Consider the following 12,676-nt stretch of genomic DNA (forward strand, 5'->3'; position numbering starts at 1 on the left):
ATCCGACCGTGGGGCCGCCCCGGGAGCGCCCCTCGCCTCAGGGCCCGGCCGCGGCCCCGCAGCCGGCCGCCGGGCGCTGTCCCTCTCCGCGTCGTCGAACTGGGTTCGCGTCCATGCAAAATAAAGGGGAAGCGCGGGCACCTGCCCGAAAACGGTGAAGAACCGTAAGAACCGGGCACCTCCACAACGGCATTTCCTCCCCTTTTCTCTGAGGTTTTCAGATACTTAGTCCGGCAGCAAAGTGCAGACACGTGAACTGGTTTAAGCCTTGCGTGGACTGAAGTTATTATCAGTGACCCACTCAAGCGAGCTCACCCCAGGCAATGGGTAGAACCCACTTGAGCGTGTCTGATTAGGGAAGCTCGTTTACATCTCAATGAGTCGATTAAAGTGATGCACTGTTCGGCTCTAAGCAAGGGATCGGAAATGCCGAGTTAGCCCCGTCTCGGTGCTCTCTGCACAAGCCGCCCCAGGGCATCCCAGCGCGGCCGCAGGAGCCTCAAATTCCGCTCCGGCCAGGCCAGGGCTGCAGCCTCGAGCTGAGGAACTCTGCGCGCTCGGGTGTGCTCTCGCACCAGGTTATAGGTAATTCTAGCTCTGCAGTCAAAGCCATCTTATCGAAGTTGTGCTTAATTCCATGCAAAATGCGAGATTGTTGTGTGTTGACTGAATTTCAGCGCCCCTCCACTTGTAATGGAAAATACTGTAGTTTTTACGGTCACACGAGAATCGGTGGACAGAACTTTGCTCTTTGTCACATACTACTCTTGGGAAACAGAACTTTCAGAAATACGGCATAAGTATAGCAAAAAAACCCAAAAATAGAAAGATCTTATTTTGCTTAGCAATTTTAGAAATCTCTATAATAGAAGCAAAAGCCATTTTTAAAATCGCACAATAATAATAATAATAATAATAACACTCTCCTCAGCCTTAAGCCACTACTAGATACTAGATGAAATATAGCCAGATGCAGTTGTTAACAGAATATTCAAGCCAACTATTTGCATGACTGTTTGGGAAACCAAAACCTGCCAGGTTTCCCAAGCTGCTTAAACTGCAACTCATTTTTTTTTTCATAACTTCTCTGGGATGCTAAATTCTACCTGTACTGCAAATGGGTAATGCAGTGGAAGACAGCTGCTAGTGAGAATGAGACTAATTTTTTTAAGGGATGCTTGTTTGTTGCTTTTTTAATTTTTTTAGGAAGTGGCATGAACTAAGTATCATTGTATTCATTTGTATTTCAGTAGTTACATCAGAATCAAATGTTTAAGCATGCATATTGCTTTTTACTCTACTTCTAAAGCTTAAAACACACATTAGTTGTTAGAAGTATAATCCTAAAATAAATTGCCCATAAAACAACTACACCCTTTTCCACAAATACTAAATAATTTAGTTTATCCAATTAGCAGACAGATAAGGTGCTGAGAAAAAAGAACAAAAAATCACAATATGCCATCATAGATTAGCTTTGACTTTAAAAATTAAATGAAAATTAAACACCTGGCAGCTAAACAAAAAAAAAAGGCCATTAAGTATAACTCTCCACTTATACTGATGAAAGGAAAACAATACATAATGAACATAATGAAAACCAAAATACTGAAAATATCCTGAGCTATAAAGGAAGAATAATCAAATTCAAACTTATCCTTAATTGACCTTTGCATTTCTAACCCTGCCACAGGCTTGAGAAAAGTGCAGAGCAAGCAGAATGGACAATAACATTTGGATACAAAGAGGACAGTGCATTAAGAAAAAGTTTTGGCCTGAAACACTTGGATTCATCAGCTTTTAATGTTTTGCCAATAAAAGAGATTGTGTTAAAATATTTTGTAGCAGAAGATCATTAGCCCTCAAAATTAATTTGCTAGTAAGATGGAAAGCATGATGATTGAAAACAATGTGACATCAGCCCTGATGTCTGTTGACAGGAAAAGGTATGGAACATAACCAGACTGATATTTTCATTTTATCTTCCTTTCAGTAAGAAAATGCAGGTATATTTTAGGGTTTTTTTCAATTTTGTAGCTTTTATCAAAATGCACAATTTACATCTGTAGACATCAGTGCTGCACTATGACAGGAGCTAATGCAGAATTGGTAGGTTTTGTATAGTGACCAAGATACTCTCTGCAAGCTCTCAGTAAAAGATCAGTGAGTATAAATTAATTTGTTGAACCTAAGTGTTATGTGTCTATTTTAAAAACCTTACAGTTGTAAGGTAAAGTAACTGAAATATAATGAAAGACATTTAGAATTGCTATCATTATTGCTTTTTAAACTGCTGAAATCATTTGGGGCATTTCTTTAAGGCTTTATCTTTTTATGATCACAATTAAAAGGACAAGCTAAACTAAAATGAAAGCACTTTGTGTATCAGCTGTGCAGCTGGTAAATATAACCATTTCAAAATACATTCAAAAGTACTAAATTCAGACTGAGCATTATGGGCAAAGATACCCCTTGATCCATGCACCTCCAGACAGGGGTAGGGGTCTCTTGTGGTCTCATCTAACTCGGGTTTGTGAAGCCCAAAAACATAATTTCTATTTTGGTTTGCAAGTCCTGTGTACTGTTTGACAAGTTTTTAGAAATTTTGGTACATAGTTTTATGGCTTAAAACCTCTCTGAGTTCAAGAAGGACTTCCAGTCATTTATTTAAGCATGAATTATAGCCTTTGGCATATGGAGTTAATATTGCCTCCCATTCTAGCAGTAATCATCACAAAATCATCACACATGACGTGCAAATAGGTTAAACCACGTCACTTTTGTTGCCTTTTGGCCTCAAGCATTTTGAATTTTAAGGATATAAAATTCTAGGAGACAGTTGTTCAACTTGAAAAAAAGAAAAAGCTTTTTAAATTTTTTTTTTTAATTAGGGTTTGTTTGTATTTTGTATTACACTAAACTATACACTGACTTTTGTATCCATAAATATTTGCAATTTTTTTTCATTCTGTGACTACCTTACCCCCTATTTCTAATAACTCTTCATTTATTTATACAGCAATTTTGTTGACCCGTTTTTTAAATTTTTTTTTTGTTAATACTCAAAAGTTGAGTAATAATACCCCAGCATCCTCACAAAAACTAAGCTCATCCTCAAACAGATATACCATGGAGGCATATCCAAAAGAGAAGGAAAAGCCACTGGCAGCAATTCTCTTACTAAGAGACAAAGCTAAGAGAGGAGCAGCAAAAGCTATTGCCAGATTTCTCGCTTCCCAGTGATAGCTAAACTCTTAGAGGTGGTGGAGGCAGTTGTCCATAGGAGGACTAAGACTTCAAAAGGAATTAATGACTAAGGATTAATGACTTAATTAATTATTAATATTTTACAGACTCACCATTGTCCTAATATGACCTGGACAGATAAGCAAGAAAATGGTAAAATGGGCTCTATCTGAAAACACAAAGGATTTGATAGAGTTTTTTTAGTACTGTCAGAAGAGAATCAGTTTCCTTTATATAACTTGTTTTGGAGACTCAAGTTTTTTGTGTCTAAGGAAAACACGTTATAGTGGAAGCAGTTACTCTCTTGGACACAGTCATGGTAAAAAGACGCAAATGCTAAGATGCTTCTGTCTTGAAATACATCTTTCCCTGTTTAAATTTTAATGGATTCAGAACAGGTGTCCTAGGAATTGTAAGGGTTAAAAGTGACTTATGATTTTCTCCTTCATGTTTTCATTTTTTAACACATATCCCCTCTAAAATACTATGCTAGACACACCTTGAATTCTTGATTTAGTCATCTTTACTAGCAAGTAATTTCACAAATTAATTGTTTAGGATTAAATAGTAAGATAAAAGGGAACAAAACAAAATCCAAAAATGTTTGATTTTATGCTCTGGGTTTTTGGTTTTTTTAAAAATCTTTATCCAAAACATTTTGTATTCTGACATACAGAACAATAATAATACTAAAATTGCAATTCATTATGTAAACACAATTTGACCAGGGTGGGCTGGTTACCACCTCTGACTTAGGCATGGACTTCTGCAAACGTCAGATTATAACACATGAATAATCTCTGAGTCAAGTAAATTTAATCACATGATCCTGTATTATTTCTAGTAGAACAGCCAGCAGAAGGGCAAAGCCCTTATGCTTTGCTTGCAAAAAAACCCTAACACAAACAATAAAAAACCCAAGCAAACAAACAAAAAAGCAAGCAAAACCACAACCAAATCTAAAAAAACCCAAAACAAACAATAACCAACCAAGCATAAAATCCCTACCTTCTCCTGCCAACACAATTGCTAGTTCATCAATCAAAGAGCTAAGGATGTCTAACTTTGATATTCTGCATAGTATAAGGTGGAAGGCTAAAAAAAGGCAAACAAAAGTAGAGAAATTATAGCTGTGCATGGGTCTGCACACTGTCCCAAATCCTTCAATTGACTATTAAGCTAAAAACAAACAAACAAACAAAAAAACCCAATACACACACACCTGTCACCACTACATAAACCTCAACTGCCAGCGCTCACACCCCAGCCTGGGATTAAGGGGTAAATTGAGGACAGGCTCTGTGTCTTTGCATGACTTCTGAAACTTTACTCCTACCCTGGTAGTTGCCTGTCTCTATGTAAATGCAAATAAAATAGCAAATTCAGTTCAATAGTAAGAGCTGAATCTTTTACTATTACATGCTCTAACTTTTTAGATTTTTACCTTACACTTCCAAGATAGAAATCCTGTCTTGAAAGGATTTCAAGATTTATGAAAAATCATTTCAAGTGCTTCAGGGCTTCCAGTAAGTGTGATCAAGTATTTTCAATCTTTAAAACTACATTGCTGATGTTAAATAACATGGAGTTAAGTTAATGTGGAGTTACTATATAACTTTATATATAAGTATATCACTTTATATAAGTATAAAAAAGACAAATGCTTTAATTCACAGTTCCTGAATCAGAATGAAAGTAGGTTATCTGCTTCCCTCACACAATTGAGGAAAACAGTGACTTATACCGAGATAGGAATTAGCTTGGCTTCTGAAATCTTTTGGTGCAGGAAGGTACATTTGCATCTTGGAATAAAGAGGCATTTCCTAACATATATGTTTAGATTTATTTTTATTTTAATGTTAGTGGATGTACCTACATACCTACAATGTAAGTGAACTCTGAATTCCACATGAAATTAATACAAATGTGTTATTAAGTACCTTATACAAGCTATACCATCTTTACTTAACATAAATACATTTCTCCAAAGGAATGAAAAAAATACAAAAAACTCAGCTTTTGGATTTCCAAAGCTTGTTATTAGCTTGCAAGAGCACAAATATTCTTTCAATTTTAGAAGTGGATTTTTTACACACTGCAGTTTGATTTATACTAAATTAAGCATGAGTGAATGTTATAAAAAAATTGCTTATCTTCTGGGATACAAATAATCATGATCATATTTATAACCCAATGTTTATATATAAAGTTAAGAAAGCATAAATTAATAATGCTGCATTAGTGGGAAAAAAGGCCTAATGAATTAAGTTTGACTTTAAATATCCAGCAGAGGAGGCTAGTTCTGAATAGAAAACTGATCAGATGAGACTGTTTTGAGATATCCTTATCTATATATCTTTAAATGATAGCAGATGCTTAAAAATGTAAAACTCTGATAGGGTTAACCTGAAGAAAATGTAATTTCTGAGGTTTTTCAACATTTAGAGAATGCAAACAACTTGTGGGAGGTGGGCAGATGTTGAGAGGGAAGTGTTTTGGATCTAGATGCAAACATGAAGTTGCCGTGAGAAGAAAAATAGAGAAATCACATGATATTATTTTCTCTGTCACTAATATAGGTGGGATAATGGAAACCAGAGGTGCTGTGATATCCCTGGCATTTTCTTCTCAGCTCTCCTGTGAAATTCCCAAATCTGCTGTTAGGGCAACCTGAGAAGCAGAGCCAAATGGAAGGTGGTTTTCTCATTCAGGTTACAAACAGGTAAGACTTGAACCCCCTTGTCCATCTCTGACAAAGACACTCAGTTCCCATTCTTTATTGTGCAGTGTGTCAGTTTTATGGCTGCTCTAACATTCTGCTCCTCTGACCAAGAGAACACGACTGACCCCTGTCATTAACACTGGGGTTAATGTGCACCAGCCTGCCACTGGTCACATGTGCCAAGTCTGCTGATCTTTTGACTTATAAGCAACTCAAGAAGGGTGTTAGCATAGAGAGACAACCTAATTAAAATCAATATCAAGGGAGAATATGAAAGATGGGAAGGAAAATGGTTTCTCACATTAAAGTAGCTCACCTGGAGGTCTGATTGACCAGACCTTCCAAATCCCACAGATTCCCATAACACCCAATTTTTAACTTGGAAATTGATTCAGAGATTACAAAAGAAAGCAGAATACTTTCTTATGGATCGGATATGGGCTAAACAGAAAGTGTCTATGCAGAGTTTTCAGATGTATGTTTTTCCCCCCTCTGTTATCCAGCATGGTTTCTCCTTAAAAGATGCTGATTGCAGAACTTTTCTTGAATTGTGACTACACAAGCACTCTGGGTAAAGACATCAAGATGTTCTGCCTAGTGTGGATACCTTTAAGACCATCAGAAATAACACAGCTGCTCTGAATTATAACCTTTTAAATTGAATTTTAAATTTTCTTGAGAAAAAAAAATCTTTTGGATAAATCCAGCCAGAAAACATGCCCTATCTACCCCTGGTGTTACAGATGAAAAACTGTCAGGTGAAAGGACCCTTTCAAGAAGTTATCCTTTTAGTGATCAGGTTATGGCAACCACAAGATTCTTAAGTAAATAGAAAGGGATGCCTTGAAATCCCCAGATCTGAGTCACCTGATTTTTAGGTCTGTTTGAACAAGCATGTAAAGCTCACTCTTATTCGTATTAATGAATATTCCAGATGCACACCCCTGTGAGGCCAAAGGTCTTGCCTCCATTTAGTCATTTTCTCAAGGCTCTGAAGGAGAGTGAGAATTAAGAGCTAACTTTTCATTACCTAAATCATTCACAGGTCAGTATTCCAGATATCTCAGGGGCATGGGATATCTCTGATTAAGGGAGGGCATTCATATCTGAACAGGAGGCAGATGGAGACCTGATCAAGATACTCAGTTAAATTTAAGATACAGTTCTTATCACAGCAGACATCCAGAATTTGGTTGTGTTTGTCTGCTTGTTTTTGCTGTTGTTGGAGTCCTTTTGTCATTTTTTAAAGCTATGATTTACTTGATCTCTTTCTTTCCACTGAGGATTACAGATCTAACAATACTCCTCTAAAGGTAAGTGAAAGAAAGAAGTTCTACATGAATGTATACAATACAGGGATTCTGATTCACTCAGATGCCCAATTTACTGTAAATCCAGGGAAATGCCTGGATTTAACACCACCTTACAGGCCCATTTCCCAGGTCTCTAACCCAGGGAAAAATCAAAATGGAACCTGATAAAAGGAAGACTGCTCTGGGAAGAACAAATCTTCTCAGTGTTCCCTGGAACTCCTACATTTTACATTTAAACATTATTGACTAAAATCCATGAGGCAGTCCTGGGAGTGGGGATGAGATCGAACCCCACCTTTTCTCTCTTCCTCTGGAAATCTCAGTGCATTGTAAAATATAACTCATCCTTTTCCTACTCCCTAGCAATAGTGATCCGGGTTCTCCTTAACAACATAAGATGGTGAGCCAGCATCCCCCATTTTCAGTCATTTGCTCCAAGCTGGAATTCCCATGGACTACATTTAGAGCTCTTGCTATTTTTACTGGTGCTCAAAGCAATAGACACTGCATCTGTAACTGCTGTTTTCTGTTGTATGGTGTTGGTTGACTCTGAGCAACTTTCCATTTACCATCCAGGAGCTCACAACAGCATCCCAGCTTGCTGCACAAGCAGTGAAGACTAGGACTCATGTTATTTGGCAGTTCCCATTTTATACTGGGAGATAAGCAGAGAGAATAACTTTTAGCAAATGTACTGCCTTTTTAAGCACTGCAATACCTTCTGACCACCAGTTTCAGGCTCTAGCTACTAATCATAGAGAACTGATGAACAAACCTTCCTATTAAGGCAGTTTATAGTATTGGTATTATCTTGCTCTGGATAGTCCAGTGGTAACACAATTAACTGGAGAAGTGACTTAGTAAAGGATTTAAAGAAGCCCACAGGACCTGAAGCTACTGGTGTGTGGTCACATCTGTCCAAGGCATATTTTGTTGCTCACAACAGCAACACAGGAGTTATATTTCAAAGCACTGACATTTCCCCACCCTGTATACTTACTAAAGAATTTAAAATGTAGAATTGTCTCTTCACTGCAACATGAATTAACTTCTTGTGCTATTTGCTAAGAGAAGAAAAATATGAAGAATGCTAAAAGGTGGAAGGATATGCTAGCTACAGCAGTTCCTCTGGCATATAGGATTTAGAGCAGATAATTTCATAACACTGAAAGGTCATGCAAATATCAGTCTGGAAGAGATGTGGAGAGACCTAACTTTGTAGAAGATGAATCTGAAGCAGGCATGCAATATATTGTCCTTTGTTCACTGCTGGGAAACAGGTGATCCTTGAAGCAAGTTTTAAACTAATTATTACATTGCTACAAGTTGATGCTGACAAGTATGATGTGGAGAAGTGCAGCTAGCAAAGTTATGAAATAAGAAAGGTGAGAAACAAGATTATGTCATGAGGTGTCCAACATAGAGGTAGCCCCTTTGAAACCTTGTTGGATCCAGGACACAATGAATACTTTAGAACCCTCAAAAGATAACAGCAACCCAGGCACCAAGGTCTGTTATCAGCACAGGAAACTGGAGAGCACAACATATGAGTCAATGAAGCAGGGGGTATGGCTTTTGTTTGAGCTGAGCCCAAAACAACATTCTTCAACCCACTTCTGAGGAACTGTTTGCACAGTATTTTGGTTAACTTTGGAAGCTGGTTATATCTGCCTGGGATCTACACATCTTGCATTAACTACTATTGACCATTTTAGACAGCCATTTTTACTGTGACTCTTACTTCACCTACATAATACTAGTAATATTACTAAGATGAATCTCACCAAGGCACAAAGAACATTTTGGTCAATCAGGTTGAATTAAGCTCTTGAAAAAGATTGGTTTATAGTATGATCCCATAGTTCAAATAGTTTTAAACCAAGAGACCCAAATATCTTTCAAAGGTGTCTGGACTCTATATAGACTTTCTAGGTAAAAGGGAAACTGTACTAGAAGAAAAATCCATTCATTTTGGCACCTTAGAAATGGAGATATATAAGGGAGAAAATCAAGAAACCTGCCAAAATAAAATTTCAAAACAAACAAACAAACAAAAATTCTTATGCTGCTTTAGGTCCTGGAATTCCACATACTGGTATTTCAGAAGGAGCAGGTGGGGAAAACACAATAAAGATTGAGCTACCCCACAGAAATTACTCTTCCAGGCACTTCTGCAGAAGATGCAGGAGGTAAATTAGTTCCTAGCTTTGAGAAGATGCAGAGTCTTAAACACTTCTTACTCCTTACTGGTAACACAATGGCTCAAAAAGGAAGGAGGAGATAAGCGTGAGAACCACTGAATTGCAGAAGATCAGCACTTCACTCTTCTCACCTTATGATTTGATAGGAGTAAAACCAGACACTTTCATCAGATGCAGCTTCAAAGTTGCAAAACCACAACCAAAGTTAAAGAGTAGCCTCAGTTGAATGGGAGAGAGGGGAGAAAGTGTGAAGCAAGTTTCCATTCAGATTTCCTGTTCTTGCTGACTTCACTGAGCTCGAAGTGACTCTGAGCAGCAAGATCACAACAATCAATTCATGGCCTGCATGCACAGGGTGCAGCCACAAGAAATCATCACTTTCATGGTGCAGGATGATAAGAGCATTAAAATACCTTCAGTAAGCACCTCAGTTTATCATTTGCTCAGTACTGTTGTCCATGGATGAGCACATTGAGTGTTGGTCTAAGTGATGTCAAAAAAGAAAAGCTGCATCAGAATTAAACAACCCAGTGATTCTCTAAGATTGATAATTATTGTAATAAACTGAACAACTGGCACTACATCTATTGGCATAAACTGTGCCCAAAATGCCAACCTTACATCCTAGTGATCAGGTCTCAGAAATGGAAATGGAGGATGGCCAAAATCCACACTTTCTAAGAGGGTTTATGTCTTGATATTTTTCCTCAAGTCTAGGAGTTGTACCAGGACACCAAAGAAGTAATGGTCATACTGCACTGTCATAGGCCACCAGGTCTCTGCTCCAGCCAAGAATCCATAAAAGCAGATCTTGTCTGACAGAGCAGAGATGATAAGCTGCTATCTTGGATATACATTTGTTACTGGTAGGAGGTTGCAAGATGTATTTTACCTAAGACTGAAGCAAAATTTACCTTCTTTTAAAAAAGGATAATGAATAAGAGACCATTACAGAGATCTACTGAAGTTATATATCTGTTTCCATAAAACTAATTCACTTAATGAGCAAACTCTTTGAACCGATATCTAAATGCATTATTGAAGATTTAAACATTCACAAGAAGTTTTTAGAGACTGTTTCAAACTGCCTAGTATTTGTCAAATTTATTCTTTGAAAATACTGAAGACATCGAAATGTAAAATAGATGCAAAGGCCTCTAAAATTATCAGCTTTTATCACTCCAAAATAACAGGCACATAGATTCCTTAAAAATTTGTTAAATTTAATGTCAAATTTGTTCCTGAACCTGTTGAGTTTCCAATATATGCTCTGATCATGGGCTTGACTATGTCTTCCCTCCCACCTTAGAACATTAATCACTTCTGTTTTCTTACACCTAATATGGATGTTAGCAGAAAGCCTTCTAATCCTTTTGCACTTAGAACCGAGGTGATCTGTAGGTTGTAACAAAAGAGAACAACACACGTTAACATGTATCTGTGTATAAAGACATGCAAAATGCACGCTCCACTTAGCGACAGGAAAGAAATAACCCACCCACCTCAGGTGAATCCTCTTACAGTCTGAAGGACTACACTAGGTTTTCTCTTCTTTTCCACCCCACCTTCATACCCAACCCAAACTCCTACAGACCTCATCAGGAGAATTGCATATGCAAGCATGAGAGCGAGGGGGACCTTAGGGCTTGACAACCAGCCGTGGATGGAACCTTTAACTTCACAACAAGCAAACAATGGACTAGTTGCACAATAAGTGTGTGCCAAAGCCTTCCATATTGGCTGCAAAACCCAATTTTAAAATCTTTCATCTGCAGCCACTGTAAAATCATTTTGGGGGTGGGACCGAAAATCTCATCACTGAGGAAAACTGGACCCTAGGCACAGGATTGAAAAAAAAATTAAGGATCTGCTTCATTACACAAACCAGCGAAAGGGTGAGGTCATGCCTCTGCCGGGCCACAGTTCATGCGACACTGCAATTTTCTAGAGATATAATTTCATCGTCATTCTAACTAATTTGCGGTTACTTTTGATACAGAGAAAAGGAAAAGATACAATAGATCAACCCGTGCCCCACCTTTCTCCCTCCGGCCCCCTCCCCCTTTAGAGCCAGGGACACGAATTGTTTCGGAGCCCCACAGCGCCACCAGCACAGAGCAATGCAAAACAAAAAAGATCTCCCACCGGGTGAAAAAAAAAAAAAAGGAAAAAAAAAGAAAGCGCCTAGAAAAATGCCAAAATTTACAAAATGTCTCCCCCCCCCCCCCCCCCCCCAAAAAAAGAACAAACAACCCAACCCCAAGACATGTAAGTGAAGTGTGGGGAAATAAGAACCTTTATATAACTAATGCTTTAAGCTAATTATCACAAGAGCTGGAATTTGTAAATAAAAAGGTCACTGTTTAGTAAGAGACATAACTTAATATAAACCCTCTTATGTCCATCTCCACCTTCACCATACCAAGGGCAGTTTTCCCCTTTACTTTAGACCAAAGTAATCCATCAAGAGCCATCACAAATGGCATTGTAAACTCTTTTAGCTACCACCAGACCATACAGTAGCAACACAATATGCTTCTTTATACACGAGAGCTGCATTATATTTATATAGACAGTCACATATTTGCTCCTGGATCCGTTTATTACTCGGTGAAGAATTCCCCCCTGCCCCCCCGCCCCAACAAAAAGCCAGAACCAAAAAAAACCAAAAAAAACCCAAGTCCATCTGGAAAATATTTGAGTTCTTATACTCCTAAACTGAAGTTAAATTGTTTTTAATCTTCGCGTGTATAAAATTTTAAAGAGGAAACAAAACTGACTTCAGTAATTGTCGCTATTAAGGAGACACCGTTGGGTGGGATTCACATGAGATCAAAGCTATGAAAAATACAAGACTACGTTTTGTTCATCAACACAACGAAAATCCTCCACAGCACTAATACACGCCAAAAACCCGCAGAAAATAATATTTTTGGTTAAAACCACAAACTTACCTTCGAAGAAGGCAGCCCTTGCAAAAGGGCTGTAACAATATGGACTGCATACTCGCTCTCCTACAACCAGCCACCTCCATGCTGCAAAGGGCTTCCCGAACATCCTTAAAATATTTCGCAAATGCAGAAAGTGAGACTTTTCTTTTCTTTCCTTTTTTTTTTTCTTCCCTCCTCCCTCTCTTCTTTCCTCCCCCTCCCCGTCACCCCGCCAGGATCGCCGGGCGAGGAAGGAGGCGGCTT

General features: G+C 38.2%; 1 protein-coding gene and 1 long non-coding RNA gene across 6 annotated transcripts in view; one reads left to right on the forward strand and one right to left on the reverse strand.

The window, feature by feature from the left end:
* Positions 1-12,676, reverse strand: part of EPC1 (enhancer of polycomb homolog 1) — a 64,297-nt gene that overhangs the window by 50,997 nt on the left and 624 nt on the right. For 4 of the 5 annotated variants that reach the window (XM_031059343.1, XM_031059344.1, XM_031059340.1 and 1 more), the window contains exon 1: positions 12,437-12,670. The gene's annotated coding sequence lies outside the window, so the exon portion shown is untranslated. Of the gene's footprint in view, positions 1-12,436; positions 12,671-12,676 lie in introns of those variants that run through there. The other variant, XM_031059341.1, reaches the window with a different exon arrangement.
* The window catches only part of LOC115948210, a 15,627-nt gene continuing 8,806 nt past the window's right edge, over positions 5,856-12,676 (forward strand). The window contains exon 1 of the long non-coding RNA XR_004082055.1: positions 5,856-5,968. This is a non-coding gene — a long non-coding RNA (uncharacterized LOC115948210). The remainder of the gene's footprint in view (positions 5,969-12,676) is intronic.

The sequence above is a fragment of the Geospiza fortis genome, unplaced genomic scaffold (genome assembly GCF_000277835.1).
Source record: "Geospiza fortis unplaced genomic scaffold, GeoFor_1.0 scaffold75, whole genome shotgun sequence".
NCBI lineage: Eukaryota > Metazoa > Chordata > Aves > Passeriformes > Thraupidae > Geospiza > Geospiza fortis.